The sequence below is a fragment of the Ischnura elegans genome, chromosome 2, assembly GCF_921293095.1.
Source record: "Ischnura elegans chromosome 2, ioIscEleg1.1, whole genome shotgun sequence".
Classification (NCBI taxonomy): Eukaryota; Metazoa; Arthropoda; class Insecta; order Odonata; family Coenagrionidae; genus Ischnura; species Ischnura elegans.
In genome coordinates, this window is record NC_060247.1 from 5,827,669 (window position 1) to 5,849,893 (window position 22,225).

The window sequence follows — 22,225 nt, forward strand, 5'->3', positions numbered from 1 at the left end:
GGCGACTGCTGCTGGTGGCGGCCTTTAGTCCTAGAGCTAGTAAAGAGCCAGGGTGAGAAGCGTGAGGGGATGGGGGTTTGGCCCAGCGGGAGCTCACTCGTGGGGTGCGGGTCCGACAGCACGGGGTGTTTGGGTGGAGGATGGATGGGTGGACAAGGGGGTGCAACGGATGGGGGGGGGGGGGTGAATTTATCGCCCAGCGGGGGTTTCGGGTCTTCGGGTTGGTGGAAGTGTCGCGACATGTTCGTGGGTTCGATGGTCGGGAGATTGCATGCATGTGCCCGTAGATGGATGGAGGAGATGCACGTTAATAGGAGGATATGAAGAGGGTCCAGGTGGTCGTAAATGGTAGAAAAGGTGCCTCTGCCCATCTTTATGATGAAGTATACGGGATAAGAATGCGGGTCGCATTAAGCGACGAGCAAGTATGGTTTATAATGAAGGTACCAAGTATCGATACACAGTAAGAGGTGGTGCAGGCTCTTGTCTATTTTGTATTTATGTCGGTGTATGTTTTGCAGAATTCGTCCAATTTTAACCTAGTTTATGCTGTGGATGGTACTAACATAAAGTCAACGGACGAAGTGAAGAACCTAGGAGTTACGATAACCTCGAACCTCTCATGGGGAACACATTTAAGGAATATTTGCGCCCTGAAAAAATTAGGATTCGTCAAGCGTATTGTGGGAAGATTTTCGGATGAGAAAGTAAAAGAAAGATGTTATTTTGCATTCGTTCGCCCCTTAAATATGCAGCGAGCGTATGGTATCCGGTACAGAAAGACTTAATCCGCGAACTGAATAAAACACATAGGAAGGCTGCGTAGTTTGTCAAAAACTGCTACGGGCGAGCAGACAGCGTTACCCAGACGTTAAGCGAATTAGATTGGGAGCCGCTGGAGATTCGGAGACTGCGCGCTAAGCTTAGGTTGTTTGTACATATGAATTAAGAATAGATATCTTTAAGAGCGACACATAGAACATAATATTAGAGCCTCACTATATTTCCAGGTCCGATAGAAGCGATAAATTGAGAGAGATATTTTGGCGAACGGATCAATATGCGAATTCCTTTTGCCCCCGGACCATGAAGGACTTTAATAAATGCGTAGTGAATTAGAGCACTTCCTTCGTATGTTCAAATGGCTGGTGTCCTAACACCCCCTGCCACACGCCTTTTAGGCAGCTTGCTGGGTAGTGTGTAGATGTAGATGAGAATGATTGAAAGTAATTGAACTGTAGAAGTGAGATCATGGAATGATAAGCAAGCAGAGCATACTTGCTGCTTAATTGGGCGGTAGAAGATAAGGGTTAAGAATGCGGTTTACGTAAAAATACGTAAGGTTGACTAAAGAAAGAAGCAGTGTTTGCTTTTGAAACGTTTGAAATACTTGTGGAGGCTCAATAACATGCAATTTGAATGAGGAAATGCTTTTTTCTCAATATTATTCAAATTTAATTTTGGCTACACAGTTTCGTTTTCCTTAACTTTCTGCGCCATTGGATTAAAACCTGCGTACTGTCTGGGATTCAAAAAATTGAGGCACGATGAGTTTGACAGGTGTATGACGAAAAAAATCCCTTCAACGCCGTATTAAGTGAAACCAAAATTTACCAATCATCTGAAGGATGTGCAACATGTTGAAAACACTAGATTTTTTAAAATATCTGAGCATTTATTTTTGTACAAAAAGAAACAGAGTCAAAATGTAAAAATTGAAAGTCTCATGATTAAAAATTGACAATTAAAACCAATGCCTGTGCCTTTTAGATCGGCCACGCCCTACTCAGGGTTAAGGATTTTTGTTACTTTGTTGGCGCGACTGAATCATAAGCGTCTGCATTGTTTTGAATTGAATTTACTCGACCAATCACTCTAACACCCTCGTGGTGCTCCCAGCAAATTTCCATTCCCGAGGTGAAATTTTCCTAAGGTTTCCAGAAGTACTGATTTGCAGCCAAGGTATCAATGTCATGGCGAAAATTTTTATAAATTGGGCAATTTCAAACTTGTTTCTATGAATGAAAAGAGACAAAATGTATGTGATAGTTGCGGAAAAATATGTTTTGTGGCATTTTTTCAAAGCATTACTTTCGATGAATTCCGTTACAAGGTTGAGTATTTTTAAACCCCAGAACAAAATAATTCTCTGGAAAACCATGGTTTGAGGCTACAATTAATGCTTTTTCGTTTATCGCGGAGGATTCTTATCAGGTCCTCATCGTTCCTTAAGATCTTCACCTTTAGGCGAAATATATTAAGTAGATGACACTCCACTTAGTAAAACCACTTGTCTGTTTTCACACACTTTTATTTAAACCGACCATGGTTTCGGCAACTCGTGCCATTATCAAGGTACATAGCCTTGGGTGATAGCCTTTTTATATTGGTTTGTCAGTAGGGGAGAGGGAGGGAGGGGAGGGGTTATTGGGGTGTTTTCATTCCAAGGTTACTGATGACGTGGGTGGGTGGTAGGGTAATGTTCAGGAGAGGTGAGTGGAATGGGAACATATGGTCGTTACATAATTTAAAATTAGCGGGGCAATTAACAATTTCAAACTGTTCTAAGAAATCCAGTTTCCGCCTCCTGTTATGTACATGTAAAATTTTTGCATAAAAATTGCACCATTGGTGTTCGTCATTCAAATGTCTTGCAATTCCTGATGAATCGTCACGCTGGACATTGTACTTTAAATGATACTCCAGTCGGCCACAAAATATGCTATTTACAACCGCGCTTTAATGGATTTACAAAAGTCGCCAGTCACATAGATGACCTCCGAGCGGTCCGGATTTCACGCGGATATTAGCAATAATATGTGCCACGTATCAAACTTATTTTTTATTTTATTTTTTATTTTAAAGAAATATAACCACATACAGCATATGCCATTTTATAGTGGCCAGGTAACAATACATAAATTAGAGGACGAAGACGCAATATAACATGTAGAAAACAATAATTACATTTACAAAAACAAAAGGACAACAAGAAACTGCAGTGACAGACTACTTCGGTGACAGATAGGATAGGGAAAGGCTTATGAAGGATTTCAATGGAAGTGCAAAGGGGTCGATGTGTGGAGGGAGTGAGTTCAACACAGAAGTAATGCGGTAGAAAAACGAACGTTTAGTCAGCGAAAGTCTAGGAATGGGCATGTGGATTAGGGGATGAGAACGGGTAGGGCGGGGTGGAACTTTAAAATTGATAAAAGAGAGCAATGCTGGGCAGTCGATGGTGGAATTGAGAATCTTATAAATAAGTTTTAAATCAGCTGTGAGCCTATGGGTAGTGAGATTGGGGATGAAGAGGGAGGAGAGAATAGCATGAGTGGACATGTTGCGTAAATGCGGTATTCTATTTTTTACTATATTGGCAAAGAAATTGCTGACACAGTCCAGGGATGAGAGGTTGGTTTGTGAAGAGATAGACCAGATGGGACAAGAGTAGGTAAGAATTGGAAGAATGATAGATGAAAAAAAAGTTCGAAGTGCCTGGGGGTCTTTAATTTCAGTGAAACGGAACAGGAGTCCTAAGAGGGACATTGCTTTAGACTTGATGGATTGTATGTGCGGAGAAAAATTTAATTTATCATCAGTGATAATGCCTAGGTCCTTAGATGTTGATACACGTTTCAGCGAGTGATTAAAAATACTGTAGTCAAATTGATGAGTTATCTTCTTTAGGGAAATGGACATCACACTACATTTATATGGGTTTAATGCAAGATTCCAGACATTACACCAATTCGATGTCTGACGTAAGGCATCCTGTAGGTCTTGGCAATCAGATGGTTTATGTATCAAATGCGCAATTTTTCAAAGCTATTCCTTACGAGTGGACACACCATCCTGCCGATATTAAGGTTCAACGAGCGTGATGCGCCCGCTCCCAGCGGGCTTCCCCCGCTCTTTTCAATGCAGCTCCACAGAGGGATAGGCGCGTTTCTAATTTTAAAATGTAGAAAAAGAAGGAAGGGTCTTATGTACAGTTGTAATTGGAATGTTCATGTACAAATTAAGGTCAGAGGACCTCTTTAAACACAACATTGGAAGTAATTACACTATTCTCTGTTAAACGCACATGATGACTCATACCTACGTATCAACAGGAGACTTGAATGTGGAATCAGCCGCATTTTGATGAAAGCTATTTAAAGAATACAAGATATTATTGCAAATGAACTAATGTATCAGTTTGTGCGCCGTTAACGTCAGGAATATTTACCGGTTTTTGTTTGTTTGTTTTTTTTAATACTATTTAAAAACCAATTTTAGGAAACAATAGCAATATTTAGGAAGTAAGATATGCCGTCGCATGTTCTCTGATAAATTTTGAGCATTATGGTACCGCATTTGTAGAGTTTGGAAAGTTGAGAAAAAGGTATCTATGCAGTAGAAATAATATAAAAGATAGATCTGAGGTTTCCGCGGCGTTTCTTCATATGAGTCTTGGCTTCCGGGCGTTCCCCCACGTTTATATGTCCATAATTGACGACTTCTGACCTGAAGACGCCAGCAGGATGGCTGGAGAAACTGTCGTCACTTATGGAGATCTAAACGTGGAGGAACGCCCGGAAGCCAAGACTCATATAATATAGAAGATAGTTCGCTCTATAGTCATCGCCACTCTGCGGATATTTTATAGTACCTCAGTAGTGACGTAAATCATGCGTCTATGGGTCAGAAAGGGTCCTCAATATGTTTATGGATACCTCTGTGTGTTAATGAACACTTGCGTTTGTGAATACTTTTTCGTTTATTACGAAGGCTTCTCATCAGGTCTTCTTCGTTTTACGAGGTTTTCCTCCGCCGCTGGGCGTCACCTTGGCCATGAGTGTCTTCCCTACTCGGGGGATCTGTCGTGCCACTCCCACTGTGTCGCACCCGGGCGGTGGCCGTTGTCGGACGGCTGAGGCGGGCGGTTAGTGTGGGCTGGCGAAGAGGCGTCAAATGGATGCGGTCGAAGGGTTTACGCGCCACGCCACATTCGATTAACCGCTCCTCCTCCTCGGTCAGCCGTGGTCGATGGCGTTCTTTGCATCGCTCTTGACACTCGCCTCGTCATGGCAGTCGTCCTTCTTCCGTGAGGAGTCATGCCGACACTTCAGTCCCACAAAACAGTTTTGCATACCCCCCCCCGCTTTACTTACTCCTGATACGCCTTACATTAACCGCAATACCAATACCACGTATCCAAAACTTAATATCGCATTCATTATGTAGTAGATCTCCGCATCCATTCGCACAGTATGTAATCAATTTTATAATTGCACGCCATATTTGTTGCGAAAGTAATTTTTGGTATCGCAAAATTTACGTGCGCTGATAATTGATTCCTTGCCTGGAAATCATGCAGATTCAATAAACTATGGACTTTGCTTTATAATCCTCCAGAACGAATTGAAATTGAAAGAAGAGAGTCCGCTGTAGGTTGCCATTTATGGCATTAAAAAAGAGCTCCTTTAGGAACACGAAAAGTCATTTTCTAGAGCTGAAACCTATGTTTTAAGATTATACCTTCGTAAAATCGGACTATGTTGAAGAAATTCAAAACTATTATTTTTAAACCTAGTCTAACCATTGTAACTTTGTTTTTTTGTAACTTCTCTTGCACGCATGAAAAACAATTTTTTACAATTATCGAAAATATTATTTTGTTACTGGTGCATTATTGTTGGGATTGCCAACTGCAGAGATGTGTTGAACTAATTAAAAAGGTATTAAGTATTTTCTTTCGTCCCTCAGTAATTTCAGCTTAAATTCGACGTAAATGAAACTAAAATATAATTCGAAATATAGAAATATAAGTATATCTACATATTGATATCATGGAATTCCTACACAAGAATTGTCGGTATAAAGTGAATAATGGAATGAAAAGCGAGACTATGCATGAAACAGTGAACATAATGTTGACCATCTCTGGGAAACTATCTTAATTTTACACAATCGCAATTTCATTAATTTATATTGCAATGTTTATCATCATCGCGCAACATAATAAAGGCTAATTATTTATTCTAATCAGGAAATCTTACGGACGGACCTTTTGAGAAATATTTTTAATGTACATAGCTTATTAATATACTTTGCCGTTTTTTCCATTGTTATTGATGTAATCAGAAGAGGTGAATCTGGAAATAATTCATTAACTTTACGGTTAATATTATTGAGCAAGATGCTGGAAAATATTAAGTTGCCCATTAATACTTTCCTGTCAAAATTAACTTTTTCTTTGACCGAATAATATCGTTGGTTAGAACACCGGTCGTTTGGGATGAATTGTTTCACTTAAGGGAACGGAAATTTTAGCCTTTGGGGCCAACAATCTATTTTCAACCACATTCCTTCCTTCATTGACTCCTGAATCTCACATATAAGCGCTAAATATGCATTAGAATATAAGTTTTACACTAAAATTTTATCGGTGAGTATTGATTCTTATTTTGTAAATTTAAAAGTGATCAATTAATGATGATAGAAGCAGTATGAGATTGATGAAATCAGAGATGATTTACGAGTTTAAATGAAAGTATGCGAAAATGTGTAGTTCTGCTTTGAGTCTACGTGATGCATAATATAGCGTTCTTGAATATAAATATTCCTTGTCTAAATATTGCCAGCGAGTCGTATTGCAGACTAAATTCCAACGAGTCTCGTTGAGGCGTCGCGTTGTGAGGCGCCTGTTGCCAAGGAGACGACCTCCCTGCGCTTTGCTGCGGTGGGAACATTTTGCGTGATGAAGGAACCGAGTGAGAGAAATTGCAGGTGGACTTTTTTTCTATGTGGCATTTTATTCCCGCTTTTTTTTATAATATTGGCTGTAAAATTAGAGGTTTTTTTGGGAAGAGGCGTAGAATTTGAGCGCAATGAAGTGATACTTCGTGAATATTTACAAATATATTTTTACGAGTAGGAATCTACGTCACAAGAGTAACCTCAGTAGTCACTGTACCGATGTAGACAATATATGGTTTCTCGTGAAATACATATTAAGAGTGGAAATTGTACATACGATATTGTTAAAAAGGTAAACTTTCCCGCAAAAGTATTGTTTACGAATTGAAATAACGTTTTAATTCCAGATTTTCCAGTCAGTACAGGCAAATATTCGACAAATTTGTCGTCATCGCGTTTCTAAGAACGGGAGAATGCGACGGTGTTTCAATGAAAAATCCTTATCATTTGTTAGCAATTTCTCAATTTTCACGGGTTGGATGCATATCATACGATTTAAATCTTTATCACATTTCTTCTTTACGTTTTTCCAGCACTCAATACGTTACATGGATTCAAATAGCTTAGTATAATATACCTTTGCATTGTAATTGTCGTGGGCTATTACCCAATTTGTGCACTCATTTATCGGTATTTCAGCGTACAGATATGAACCGTCTCATTATTGATATACTATTTGGAGCTAAATATTACATGCTATTCAAATTCATAAAATGAATGTTAACCTTAAAGCTTTTAAATCATTATAAAGAATACTGAAGTAATATATTTAAGAGAAAGTAAGCGACGATATGAGTACTTTCCAATATCTAAAGGAATTAAGTATTTGTATGTCCATACACTGCTCTTTATCTCAGTTATATAACCATATCTTGTTACCATGTAGTTTGAATTACAGTGACTTGTAAGATACAAGTAAAATTAGGAAGCATCTATGAAAGAAAGAAATTTTTTAGAAGTATATTTTATTCTATTGAGCCTATTCAAATAGGGGTTTATGCAGCGCTATTGACCTTGAACTTAGGTGACTTATACCGTATTCCTATTTGTGGTGCTGTTCCTATTTTTCAATGAAGTTGGTGCACAGTGAATCCAAAATCGATATACGAGCTATAAGGCTACAAGATATGTTTACATCACTGAGAGAATGAGTTGTGTATGCACTTGCTAAACTGGACGGCCCGTTTACTTTTCAATTACATATCCTCTGCGTGTCAAGGAACAGGAGTAAAATTTTTGCATAACTTTTTGCCTCAGCGCAAGGATCTTGGGTTGAGGAAATAGTCCAGAATGTCGAGTAGGTACTGAGATTGAATGAGCACTTGGGCTGAGAAGTGGTCAACTCAGTAATTTGACCGTAGTTGCGCTCAAGCTGTGTGATTTCGAGCTGTCCAACAAGGGATGTAACCGGGGGGGGGGACCGTTCTCTAAAAACAGGGTTGTCCATTTACTTCAAAATTCAATTTCTTCCCTCGTGAGAAAAATGAGTAGTTTCGAATAATGTTTTCAGCATAGTGTTACTGAGCAGAGAAAGAAACCGTGGACATAGTGTACACGGGATGAATGAGTAAGGAGATTCAGGATGGGACAATGCACTATTTCGAAAAGGAAAATATGTGTATAAACTGTCTATCACCGAGAAGAAAAGCGGGAACCGTTCTCTTAAAATAGGAGCCTCCGCTGACTTTACAATTTCAATATGCGGCAAGGAAAATGAATGATTTCTGTTTATTTTAATTTCTCTCAGTAAGAGCCTTATTAATAGCAAATAGAAAATAGTTCATGGAATAATGCAGCCAGAATGCGTGGACACGGGGGTAGTAAAAGATTTTGATCACAGAGCAATCTTACTAGAACTGTGTGGTTTACGACATATCCTGTATCTCCGGGCTATCTGAAATCCGGAGAAAATTGACGCGTCCGTTTACTTTGCAATTTAAAATCTTATCCCAGTCGACGAAAATGAAATATTTCTGCTTATTTTTATTTCCCTCATCACGATGTTCTTTAGCATACAGCGAAAAAGGTCATGGAATCAAGTTACCGGATTGTTTGGGCGCAGGGATACAGGATCATGACCACACAGTGTTTTGACGGATATTGCGGGCGAACTATTTTGTTTACGAGCTATCCTGCATCTCCGCGCTATCATAAATCCAGACTTTCCATTCGTTTACTTTGCAATGTCATTTTTTCTCCAGGGAAAGAAAATTATTAATTTCTGCTTATTTTTATTTCCCTCATCATTTGAGGGAAGAGCAAAATATATGCGCGAAACCAAGAAGCCAGAATGCGGGGGACATCACTGCGGCTGGCCGCTCCCACTTGACTCTCCACCGGGTAAGTGTGTGTCGCCTTTGCCAGCCTCCCCGCTCACACCCCTCCCCTCCCTTCCCCTCCACCCCTTCCCCCTCTCTCCCCATTCACCAAAACCCTCGGCGCATTCTCCCTCCGATAGGATCCCAGCCGCAGTCGAGGCGCTGCCTTCGAACCGCTCGGAGGCCCTTGCCCCTCTCCTCTCTATCTCCCGTCTTTCGCGTAGCAGACCGCACCTTTTTCCCCGCGTGTCTCCACTGCCGCTTCTATCCCCGTGGCCCCACTTCGACTCGGAGAGCCCGGTTGTCCCTACGCTCCTAACTCCCCAGAAAATTTTCACTTCTCCCTTCTCAGCGACGCATTCCTTTCCATCTTCTTCCGAGCGGAAACTTCTTTGCGCCGAGGGGGAAGCTAAGTTTCCGCGTGATCTTACGCATTGTGTTTCGTTTCTTCACTGACCGAGTGCTCGCGGTTTCCATAAAACTTTTAAACTTATTGGAAATTCTATTGGTATATTAGTCCCAAAACGCCAAGAAGATACATCGTGTTTTTCCCACGAGATCGTGTTTTTGTGCTTTCGTGTCATCGCGCGGATTCTTTCGAGTGACTGTGTGCGGTGAGTTGGGCCTATACACGACTAGTTCCGATTTATAATCAGTTTGTTCCTAATATAACTCGTACGTGTACTGAGCTGCTTTACTCCTGCTTCCACGTTACTCCGCGGCTTTCTTCGCTTCCTAACTAAGGATACTGGAGCTTGCTGTGCATCTTTGGAACTTCCTCTCAGCCTGCCGGACGTGCGGAAGTGTTTTCCTCGGGAATGCGTGTGTTTGGATTGAAATATAAATTCTCTGGCTCCTTTGAGTCATCCTCCACTCACTTTTGAGTGGATGCCTCCAAATTATTTACTGACAGCTTTTCTTAAATTTATATATCACGTGTGTTCACGGAAACCTGGATTTATTTTCGACGCACAGAAGACTTTCCGGTGCCTCCTGTCGTGAGTGGAAAGCCTGGGAAACGGAATGGAAGCTCGTATAAATCCCAATCTCTGCTAAGAAGCGCATATCCGCACCCCTTGTTCCTATGCTTCGCCATTCTTTTTGATGAGTACTGGCAGTTCTATACTACCTGTCAGGATTATCCAGGTGGGAAAAGGTGGTGTGATTTAGTGCGTATAAGAGCCTTGGTATGATCCCTTGTGTGACACCTGGAGCCGCATTATCTTGGAATTAAACTTGCGCTTGGGTGGATCGTGATTGTAGGCAACTCTCCCCCTCCCGAGTGTTCACTCCCAGCCCTTCGGATCTCGCCGGTGTCGAGTGGTCGGCCGTTGGTCGTCGCAGTGTTGTGTGCTGCGGTGCGCGGCGTGGTGTGAAGGAGAGAGGCCGAACCTTCTACTTACGATCACACTTTCTCCCCGAGGAGGAGGGTCTGTCGTGTAAAGAAGAGGACTACGCAGCCTATTATCCAATTTAGGCTCGCTCCAGGATGACGGAAGGATGATGGTATGTGCACATCACATTCTAAACCGTCATTAAAATAGCCTATTTTCTTCTTTTAAAATAAAAATGGATGAATTTGTCTCGCGTAGATTATCTAACAATGCTTTTTTAATGCTAATTATGTATTATTTGATATAATAGCCATTTTCAATTTTGAAGTCTGATACAGGGCCTTGAATCGTGCTCCTTGCTTTTTTTTCCATGTGCACTTTTGGATAAAATTTGCGGTGAATAAATTTGTTTTATTTTTTCCGTTTTATCAGCTATGAATGCAGGTAATGAGATGTATGATTTCAAATTAATCGGTCATTAAATTATTCAAATCAAATATGTGGTGTTCACCTGATGAAAAACTACTATTTCTGAACAGAAAACTATATTTTCACCTCATCATTACTTAGCTCCTACCTTGTCCATCGTTGATTTCATCATATCAGTTAAATCAGCAACATTTGTGCCGCATGAACTTAGGAGAGGGATTTTACATCTCAAGCATGTTAGATTATGGGCTCGATGTTTGAAATAACTTTCTTCATTGATGCTTTAAGTCTATCATTGCATTAGCAAAGCAAAGTTATAAACCTAGTGTATATATTTCTGACTCTCATGACAGTTCTTTTTTTGGCCAAGCTTAACATTCTGCATGGTAAGAATGCAGGAAAATACATGATGTTTTTAAGTAGCTAACTTCTGTACCATCGCATGTTTCTATAATGTCTATTAATATTTAATGAAGAAGGAATTATTTGCATTGAAATCGAGAGCAGAAAAACTCTGGCCTTGTGCTAATCGTAACTCATTATTAAGAGAATCACAACGATCACGCCTCTGTAATCGGTATAAAGTCAATACTGGCGCATGCACAAACTTCAATTCTAATATATACCTACGCAATAGTTGTTAATATGGTTAATGACAAGTAAAGCGTATTTTATATTTTGTCCATTTTAATCTTGAAAAAAGTGAAAGAATCTGTTTTCGCAATTTTATAATCGACTTCATCGCATTCACGCTCTTTATTGAGGAGAAAATCATCATCCTGTAACCATTAACTATTAGATTATTCACAGAAGTAATATAATATTGTTCGTCGAGCAGATTTTGGAAATCCTTGAAAAATTTTTTACGCTGGTGGAACATGGAAAAAATAACGGTTTAATGTGTTGAGTACCCAAATAAAAAACAAATCATCTATTCGAGAGGTTTCGATGACTTTAAGTGGATTTTTTTAAGGGAGCATGAGATTCAAACCTAAAGAAGCCCCGAACCTTTAAGGGAAGCGCATTCGGCTTGTGGTCCGTCTCATGGGACCACAGAGGGAATTCCCGTCGGAGGGAAGGGCCGTCGTTCTCGCAGACAGTGAGCGCCACCGCGGGTAGCATGATACTCTCACGATTACGAATCCGTCCGAATGCATAATTCAGCGCCAGCTGGTGATTACAACGAAACCCACTCTCTGCAAAGGACGCTTCACTTTCGAGTTTAAATGGCTTTTGTTGACTCGGAGTCGAACAAGTTCGTAGCCAGCGCACATTTTCCAACTTAGTGGTCGTATGCAGCCAATGGATAGTAGCGAATCCTTTCAAAATAGCATCAAAATAATAGCAGAGTTTATAAGGCTGTCTTATAACGTGTAAGTAGTGCACATTTTAGCAATTCTGTGCAATTTATAAATTCTCTATGATGACTCCGTTGTCATATCATTATCGTTGTGATATTTCCTCGAAATATCCCTTATTACTATCAAAATCTTTCTCGAACGCTAGTGTTCAGTGATGCGGTGGAAATACGTCTTGAGATAACACCTCGCAATGAGGAAATTGGATAATTGGAATTATTAAATGAACAAGTTTGACTTTGCAATCACTAGCAAAATATTTACCTACTTCAAGTAATATTTAGAAAAAAATCCGTGTAGCATTTTTATTTTTATGGTGGTTGTTGCAGCTTAGGTTTTTTCTTTGAGAAAAAACTAGCTTTCTTTCTTTCATGTATTGTAATTTATCACATTAATTTCTTTACGAAAGAAACGTATATATTCAGTCACTTCCTTACTCAATAAAAAGATTCCATTGTTTAATGGGAATTAATCTAGTCTCTTTCAACCTCTGAATTTCTTACAGTTAGGATAGAGTTTTCTGTATTTCATAAATATTTATGTTTACGGTGTAAATAATACTTTTGTAATAATTTTGTAAGCGTCTTTTTCTCTCGGCAGACTGAAAGAAAGTGAATTATTATGCCAACGCCCTTTTCCTTCCATGAATCAGGGTTTAAGGCGTCATAACTCTCTAATCACAAGGTCTGCTGAAGGAGACCTCTTAGGTGTATTGATCCAATTGCCAACAAGTTGCATGTTTTTGATCGTATATAACGGCCAAAAAAGAATGAAGTTATTGTTTTTTCAAGTTCTTAATTTGAATGCAATGACCTCTGGTGCCGTATACGATCTGATATACTTTTAATGCGTTTGCTCACGAAGAAGGTTTATAGGGCCTTAAGCGTATCGGGAGAAATCTCTCCGAACTTAATAACTACCTGGAGAAAAATGCGTCTTAAGTTACGATGTGAATGAGAAGCTAATAGTTTGGTACGAGAATAGTAGTCTGTCATTTTAGGTTGGCACTATTTGCATAATAATGGAATTGAATAGGTTCCCCTCAGCTTTGGCTTTCCAAAGACGACCGAATGGTTCGAAATAATTTAACTTTTTACCAAACTTTTTTTGATTTAAAAGTCAACGGACGTGCGTCAGTTTTAAATTGATCTATTCTCTTTGAAATAATTTGAAATATTTCAGTTAAACTCATTGATGAAAGAGGCTACGATCTTTTGTGTCTACTTCTAAATCTTTTGATGGGTTGTAAATTATGAGTATTAATGATGAACGATCGAATTTTGGTATAACCGGAGCTATCACTCTTACAATTTATTTCTGACTGTTCGCTACCTTGAATATATTCGGAGTTTCTTCTAATAAACTTAACTTTATAAATACTAATGTAGAGATTATATAAACACTTAATTGTCTCTGTGAGTAGTACCTCCATTGCTTGCTGCCCTAGAAATTAACCGTATGTAATAATAAACGATTTGATTATTGATAACATTTCGATACGATGATCGTGTAGCTTTAATAAGTTTTCCCTGCCAGTTGACACATCTTTTTGTACAATAACGGCAAGCATAAATTATCAGATAAAAAATTAATTTGGCATAGTATTAGTTGCAATTTTATAATTTTGTATAAAATATGATAGCCGTTGAGATTTTTATAAAACTCTGCCACTTATTTAATAATATTTAAGGAAAAATAGACTTGGAAAATGAGTCAGAGTAAAATGAAACTTTTTTACTTTCAGCAACATTTTTAGCTCAAAACGCGTTGTAAAAAACTTATGCCATTAAAAGGAGTGGACATTACAAAAAGTTATCCTTTTCATTCGATTCAGTAATGTTGTTCCACCATGTCTCGCAGAATAAAATCAAGCTAATTGGGAAATTGAGGATCGAGGTATAGCTATTTAACTTTATAGAGATGAAAAAAGCATTATTTGGATTCTTAATTTTTCATGGTACAAATAGTCGTTTTATAACCCCTAAAATTGGTTTAAAATATTTTTTACTATATTCCTTTGTCTCAGGCTCTCGTCGTATCCAATCTTGTTCTCCGGTCTCCTTTATTTTTCTCTTTAGCTTCTCTTCCGCAGTCAGCAAAGTATTCCCGCCGCTCTCTTATCGCCTCCTCTCCCAAGCCAATAAAATATGCAACGCCTTCGTGAAAAAGAAACAAACGGAGAGCAATCCAGCCCGACTCCGCCACAGAGACCGATTCCACCAAATCCCGCAAAAACTCTCTCTCTCTCGCCCGTTTGAGGAAACCATCCTCCCATGAATATCCTTTTAAATGTGACGGCGATAATCTCACGGAGGAAGCCTCGGTTACCTTTTTATAGTCAGAACTACCCATTCATTGCGAGAGTGGTCCTCGCTGCTAATGGCATCAATCCACTCAGTTTTTTAAGTGAGTTTCAGTCCAATTCGTGTAGACGAAGGAACTACGGTTTACTTTGGTTGAAGTTAGGGAAAGGAGTAGACCTCCATTAATGAGGGTTGCTAAGGCTTTGCGTTATGGGTAGGTATGCATGTTGACTTTATATAAAATTGATTTTTTATAAAAATACTTGTGCTCAATTGCGGCTAGTTCCTCATTATTAATTTTCTTTTAACATATACTTTATGGTACTCATTAGGTATATTACAAAGCTTTTGGCTTTACTATGACTATTTCCTGCTTTTGCATATTAAAAATTTGTCACATTATCTGCAAATGGTTTCTCACAATAAATTCCTATCTCTTGCGTACACGTTTTAGATCCCGCGTTGATAAATCAAGTGATTGTCAATAAATAGAATTATATTTTAGAATCCAATGAATTATTATGAATTTCCATTTCCTTGTTCATATCTCTCAGGGATAAACTATTAACAATTGAATAACACACTTGATACAATGATTACTCTTCTGACGATTTGATGAAAGAAGCGCTTTGACTTTTTTTTACCTCTGGTCAAGAGAGAAAATCGAATCATAACTTCATATTCCAATTATCGAGCCATTGCTATTTATTAAGAGATTCTAGAGGCGTTCAAGTATGGGCAACGGGGTGTAGTAAGGTTAGTAAGTAAGAAATTGCTAAATAAGGTTGGTTAGGAGATCAAAACATTGCCAATTCCTTATCTTCCCTTTTTCTTTCTCATCGCAGTGTTTCTTCGCTATCTTCAAGGATATAGGGTTAATTCGTTCGTATAACCTTTAATCCGATTCCCTAAGGTTCGTGTCCCACCGCCTGGCAACATATACTACTTCTATCCCTCGTAGTTGCTCCCCTTTATTCTTCCGTATCGAAATTCCTCCTCGCTGCCGTTTGATGTCACCTTCGATTTATTATCTTTATAAAGTATTCTCTCTCTCGTCTTTTGGAAATCCTCTGCCATCATTTTTCCGACGAGACCTTTTAATGCTACCCATTAACCTCTTGTTGCATAGGGTAGGCTCTTTTCCCGGAGAAGTAGCTTTTGCTAAACGTTCGAAGAGAATTTAACGCTATAGAAATGCTATTTTTATGATCTGATCTGTTATTTTGGCACATTTTTAACTTTGTGCTTCCATTTGACTCAAACGTGGCAAGATTCATGGAGGAGAGGGGTTAATTTACTCGAATAAAATTTAAATGATCGATTTCCCCAAATATGAGCTTTTGTTTCTGAAAGCTACCACTTATATTTGCTCTGACAATTTTTAGTGATAGCTATGAAATCTTAATTAATATAACAGAATATTTACATTTACACAAATATGATTGAATAATTGCTGACATTTATAAATATTAAGGATATGAATATTAACTCAACAGAATACTCATAACTATACTCATTATTAAATAATTTGGCTTAGCTGGGATGCCCAGAATTGAATCCCGTTCAAGAAGATTAATTTTCTCACTATGAATCTCACCTTTGGTGTGTATAGCTTTACACCCGTGCACGTTACTGGGTACAAAGTGACTTGTTACACGCTGTATAACACTATTCCTGGGTTAAAAATGAAACTAGTGTCGTAAAGTACTTCTAAAATATTTTCATTATTAAAAAACACGAGGAATACATAACTAGGAATGTCTACAGTGGGTTATTTCCTGTCATTTAACCATAAATGTGTTTTTCATTCGTGCAAAGTCATGGAACAATTTCAGTTTGTTGATGCGCCTACATTTTTTTAATTATTTGAGAAAAAAACATTTCATTTACAATGGCATCTCTTTGCATTTAGTCTTAAAACCCTTTTCAATCAACAGGAGCTGCATAAATAAATAAAAATATGTCATATTTGTCTCGCTGATGTTGATTATAGCATACCACATCATTCTCTTGGAGTAAGATCATGCTAAAGTACTGGTTAATATTTGCAAATTGCTTGGTTATCGCCAGAAATCTCCTCAAGAGAATTGAAAAATGAAAAGGTCAGAGGAAGAAGGTGACAATGATTAAAACGATTCCATCAAATTTCATAAAAATAACATGCGTAACATTTCCATGTCCTATGAATTCCTATATAATAGATTGTATGCACAACCTTTTTCTGACTAATTTCCACAAAAAAATAGTCTAGAATGAGACATTGATGACAGTAATGTGGATAAAAGTGTAAGTGGTTAGCGGATAAAGTTTACTTTTTTACGAAGACGAAGATTTTCTTAAAAAAGCTGTACTTTCTGAGCAAAGAATAGACACTAATTGATGGAGTGAAGAGTAAATAGCTCTCAACGCCACTTACTATCGCGCAATAAAATCTCTCGAAAGGAATGGCACCTCACCCCTCCACGGTCTATGGTTCGTGGCCATTAGCCTCGAGATGGTGTGGTAATCTCCTTCGCCTCGGAGTGGTCGCGAGTGGATGCTGTAGCACGCACCGTCGCACAGTGGTCGGAAATCGAAAAACGCCGGACAAAAGTCCGAAATGGCTTTTTTTGAGGTAGACAATTGAAATTTGGCACAAATACGGGGAAATAGTTGCTGATTTTGAAATATTAAGTCATTTTTATTAAGTCTCAGCCGTTACGGAGTTACGGAGGCTTGAACATGACGAAATTTCGAAAAACACGCCATTTATCATTTTTCTTCGAAAATGTAAAAAGTTACGCAGATGGTAGAGCAGTGGATGGATTTTCATGAAATTTTTAACATGTTCATCTGTCATTATAGTTTCTTGCCTGTACTTTGCATAAGTTTCAGACATTTTTGTTGATATTTGTGTGCTGTAATGTATCAAAATGGCGGAAGCTTTTTTCAAGCAAAATTTCACTTAAAGCAGTCATTATCTTTTTTATAAGAAATATGTATGTCGAGATATTTCGTAATAATACTAAGAAAACATATTTAAACGTTTGTCTGCAAAAGGTTTGGGAAAAAATTTGCGGCCCTGAGAGAAAATTCGAATTTTCGACCGCGCGTCGCGGTCCGGCTCCACGCGGCGGACCCCGGTAATATCGATTGCGTGTGATGGTTGAAGTTGTTTGCACCTAAATTCCTCAAATTTGCCTTTTTCAAGCAAAAAACACTTTTGTGGATTTCCTAAGGTTCTATATCGAAGATATTTTGAAAGCAGTATTGGTCATTAGGTCATAAAATGGCGGACATTTTGTTAGGCAAAACTTAACATAAAGTAGTCATTATCTCTGGTTTTAGAAAAATGTATATCATGATTTTTTGTCAGGGTATTAAGTAAACATAATTTTAAAGTATTCTGTACGAAATATCTCGACATACATATTTCTTATAAAAAAGATAATGACTGCTTTAAGTGAAATTTTGCTTGAAAAAAGCTTCCGCCATTTTGATACATTACAGCACACAAATATCAACAAAAATGTCTGAAACTTATGCAAAGTACAGGCAAGAAACTATAATGACAGATGAACATGTTAAAAATTTCATGAAAATCCATCCACTGCTCTACCATCTGCGTAACTTTTTACATTTTCGAAGAAAAATGATAAATGGCGTGTTTTTCGAAATTTCGTCATGTTCAAGCCTCCGTAACTCCGTAACGGCTGAGACTTAATAAAAATGACTTAATATTTCAAAATCAGCAACTATTTCCCCGTATTTGTGCCAAATTTCAATTGTCTACCTCAAAAAAAGCCATTTCGGACTTTTGTCCGGCGTTTTTCGATTTCCGACCACTGTGCGTCGCACAGTGGGCGGAATCCAGGATCTAGGCGGAAAAAAGTCCAAAAACCGACTTTACAGTTGGGACAATTTTTGCCGTTAGCCTTATCCTGGGATAGTTGGAGCACCCTTTTTCACCATTGAGGTCACTACCCTCGGCAAAATAGCGCCGCTATGGCCATTTAAAGGCACCCTTTCTACGGAGACCAATTTCCGACCAGGCTCAGTTGTGTTTTGACAGTGAAGTGAAGAGCTTGCAGTAAGGTGACCAGTGCAAAAGGCATATATGTAGAATTTGGATTACTATTTTTAAGGTATGTTCCACCGTTTTTCATGATATTTAGTGTTACATTTGCCATTTCAAATTTTTTACTGTTTTTTGAAATAAACATTGCAAAAATACTTGATTTTTTGTGATACCAAATGTTTGGTTTGACTTATAAAAAAATGTTCTAGGGATGTCAAGCTAATTTAAGTAATAATGTCTAGAGAATGTATTTAAAAATGAGGCCATAAAAGGATTTGGTGCGGAAAAGTGCGGAAATATAGTTTTTGTGTTTTTTTCTGGCGACATGGAGAGCGCTGTCGTGACGCACGGAGAGCTATGTAGCCTACTTCACGACAAAATCGAGACAAAAGACTCATTACCAGATTATTTAATGAAGAAATTTGAGTTGAGTCACAGTGAAATTTATGCTAAGAAGTGTAACAGTGTAGCTATTAGGAATTTTTTAAACAATTACGCCAGGCGTTTAAAAAAAGTGGCGTTTAAAAAAATATAATACGTGGCTTCAAAACCCAATGCTCCTGCCCAACAAAGAGACAGAAAAACGTCTCAGAATTAACTTTAGTGCCGAAGCTAAGCCATCAACTTCCAAGGGAAGACCCAGAAAAGTGTTCAAACACTGCACGGATAGAGCGAAACGGACGAGAGTGCAGCCGTTGATTAAGTCGCGCACAGAGGATGAAATCGTGTTCGCGGCCCAGTATTCTCTCCTTTCTTCTGGGAAACGAGACGCTGCAGCTATGGTGAGAGCAGTTACCCAAACTACTTAGTAGGGCTAATAAACTAAAGAAAGCCTACAATTCGCCCCCATAACACACAATACCTGGAGAGGAGGCGCTAGCGCTTCTGATTGAAACTGGATTGACAAAGGCGCAGTACACGAGAATCAGGACAGGAGCGAATGACAGATTAAGCAACATTTACCCGTCTTATGATGTGTTAGAATAGTCAAAATTGCAGTGCTATCCTCCTAAGGAAACTTTAAAAGTACCAGAAAGGTGTGCAGAAATAAATTACTAGCTCTTTTGGACCACACAATCGAACGCATTGCACTAGTGCAAAAGGATGTTCTCATGCAGTGCACTATTAAGAGAGAACTGCATTTAATGTATAAATGGGGGTGTGACGCTAGTAGTGGTCAAAGCGTATATAACAGCGCTATGAAACTTAACGAGGGTGCTCAGAATGATTCATCTATGTTTGTCATCTCTCTCGTACCTCTAGAATTATATGAAATGAAGGGACTAGTGGGGAATTGAACGATACTGTGGAAAAATCCACAACCGTCGTCCACTGAATTCTGCCGGCCAATAAAAGTAATACATGATGCTTCCATAATATTGGATATCCTTTCGGAGTTCCTCAAGGATCTGTCCTGGGACCTCTGCTATTTTCTATATTTGTCAATGACATTTCAATTGCGATTAAAAATTGTAAATATATGATATATGCAGATGACCTTCAAATATACATCCATACTTCGATTAAAAACATAGCTGATAGTATTAATCTAGTGAATCATGACGTGAGAGAAATCACAAAATGGGTGGGTAAAAACCACCTCATACTGAACTGTTTGAAGACGAAAGCAATAATCATCGGTAGCTCAAGGATCCTAAACAAAATAGATTATAATCACCTTCCTCCAGTTGTAGTTGGTGACCATCAAATACCGTTCAGCGACTCTGTTCGCACTCTTGGACTAACCCTCACAAAAAATTTGTCTTGGAACCAACATGTGAACGAAATCTGTAATAAAGTCAATATCACACTGTATCAACTAAAACTGCACAAGCACTTACTTCCTATATCCACCCGAAAAATGTTAATTTCTACCCTGGTATTCCCTTCCTTTGACTATTGTAGTCTTGTTTATAATGACATGCCTAAAGAGCTGGATAAAAAGTTACAAAGGCTACTTAATTCATGTGTAAGATATGTATTCAATTTAAGAAAGGATGTTCATGTATCACAGTACAGAATCAGCCTTGGTTGGCTAAATCTTTGTAATCGAAGGAAATATCTACTCGGTGCTCTTCTTTTTAAGATTTTCAGAGAGAGAATCCCTAATTATCTCCGGGAAATCTTTATGAACAGATCAGTAACCACCCATATGTCATCTCGCAAAAATGACTATTTATGTTATCCTACTCCACGTACTAATATCTACCAGAAATCATTTCTGATAACGGGATCAAAATTCTGGAATTCTCTCCCTGAGGATCTTAGACAGAGGGGCTCCATCCATGCTTTTAAAATTAAGTTGTACATGGACTTACTCAGTGGAGAGCTAAAATAAACTCCCACGAAAATACAGCCTATTATGTATCATTATTATGTATTATGTACTATATTCCGTCTGCCTATGATGTCAAATTTCAATCCTTGTTACGTGTTATTTCTTTTTTATAGGTGCGTATCAAACAACTTTACTTGACATTTTTCATGAACTTTTTGCTTTGATGAGCCATTATTTTTGTAAATTGTGTTTTTTGCTCCAAGGGTTTTTTCCCAGAGCATAATAAATATCTATTCTATTCTATTCTAATAGAATCAGCCATTCTTCTTATTGGACAGTTGTCAGAAGAGGCACAGGAGGCAAGAGAAAAGGATTTTAAAAAATTAGGAGTAGACATGCTATGAAGATTTCTCGTTCCGCAAATATTGAGGATGCCTTCATTAGGTTGCTAATTTATTCAGATCCTCTCATTTCATCCAAACGTCAACAAAGTACAAAGAAAAGTAATGGTATTTCTGCTGAAGTTTTGCAATTATTAAAAGAGCCATGTGAAACCAGGAGAAAGTGAGGTAGATTATAGCAGTGAAATCGAAACGTCAGACAGTGACTAATAATATGATAACATTATTGTGAATATTATCATTCTGCCGCAGGGAAAATTACATGCATTCAAAATTTTGACTCGTATATTAATATTAATTAAACTTTTAGCCACCTTTACCATTTGTATAAAACTATTATTTTGCTCTACTTCGCTTGTACTGAGTGAATTAATGAAATAGATATTTTATTTGAATGTTTGTAGCCTTGCTCTGCTCATATTTGTTTTTGTTTTGTCTTGAGGACTGATTTGAATACCTTATCGTATACAATAAAATCATTTATATCTCTTTTCTATATTTTACTTCTGCCTCAGTCAAAATCAACAAAATTTGTGCGGAATCGAATTCGTGGAGGCGGGTGATCACGGTAAGTTTCTTTGTTAGCCGCACGTACGCTGTCGCATGTACTGCCATTAACCGCCTCCCCCGCAAACAAAAGTGCCATTATTTTCTACGATTTGGAAGATATAGTTTTGGAGACAATCAAAATTCCTGGGCAAGTAAAAGGAAGTACCATTATCGGATGTGCATGCAAGGTTGCCATTGTGAAACCGCTGGTTTTTGGACTAGACCCTAACTACCGTTAAATGGTATTGAATGGCTAAAATTGAGTTTAAAGCGAATTTATACTTAAAAATATCCTTGGCTAATAATTTTCACTAATAAATTAACAAAAATATGGAGATAGTTCATATTTTTCCCAAATTTAGAAAAAAATATTTTTTTCCGCCTAGATTGGGTATTCCGCCCACTGTGCGTCGCTCCGCAACGTCCGTGCGGCCTTCACACCCACCCACGGATCTCA

General features: G+C 38.3%; 1 protein-coding gene across 1 annotated transcript in view; it reads left to right on the forward strand.

Annotated features, from left to right (window-relative positions):
* Positions 1-9,214: 9,214 nt before the first annotated feature.
* Positions 9,215-22,225, forward strand: part of LOC124173956 (tyrosine-protein kinase Dnt-like) — a 465,002-nt gene continuing 451,991 nt past the window's right edge. The window contains exon 1 of the mRNA XM_046553120.1: positions 9,215-10,565. The gene's annotated coding sequence lies outside the window, so the exon portion shown is untranslated. The remainder of the gene's footprint in view (positions 10,566-22,225) is intronic.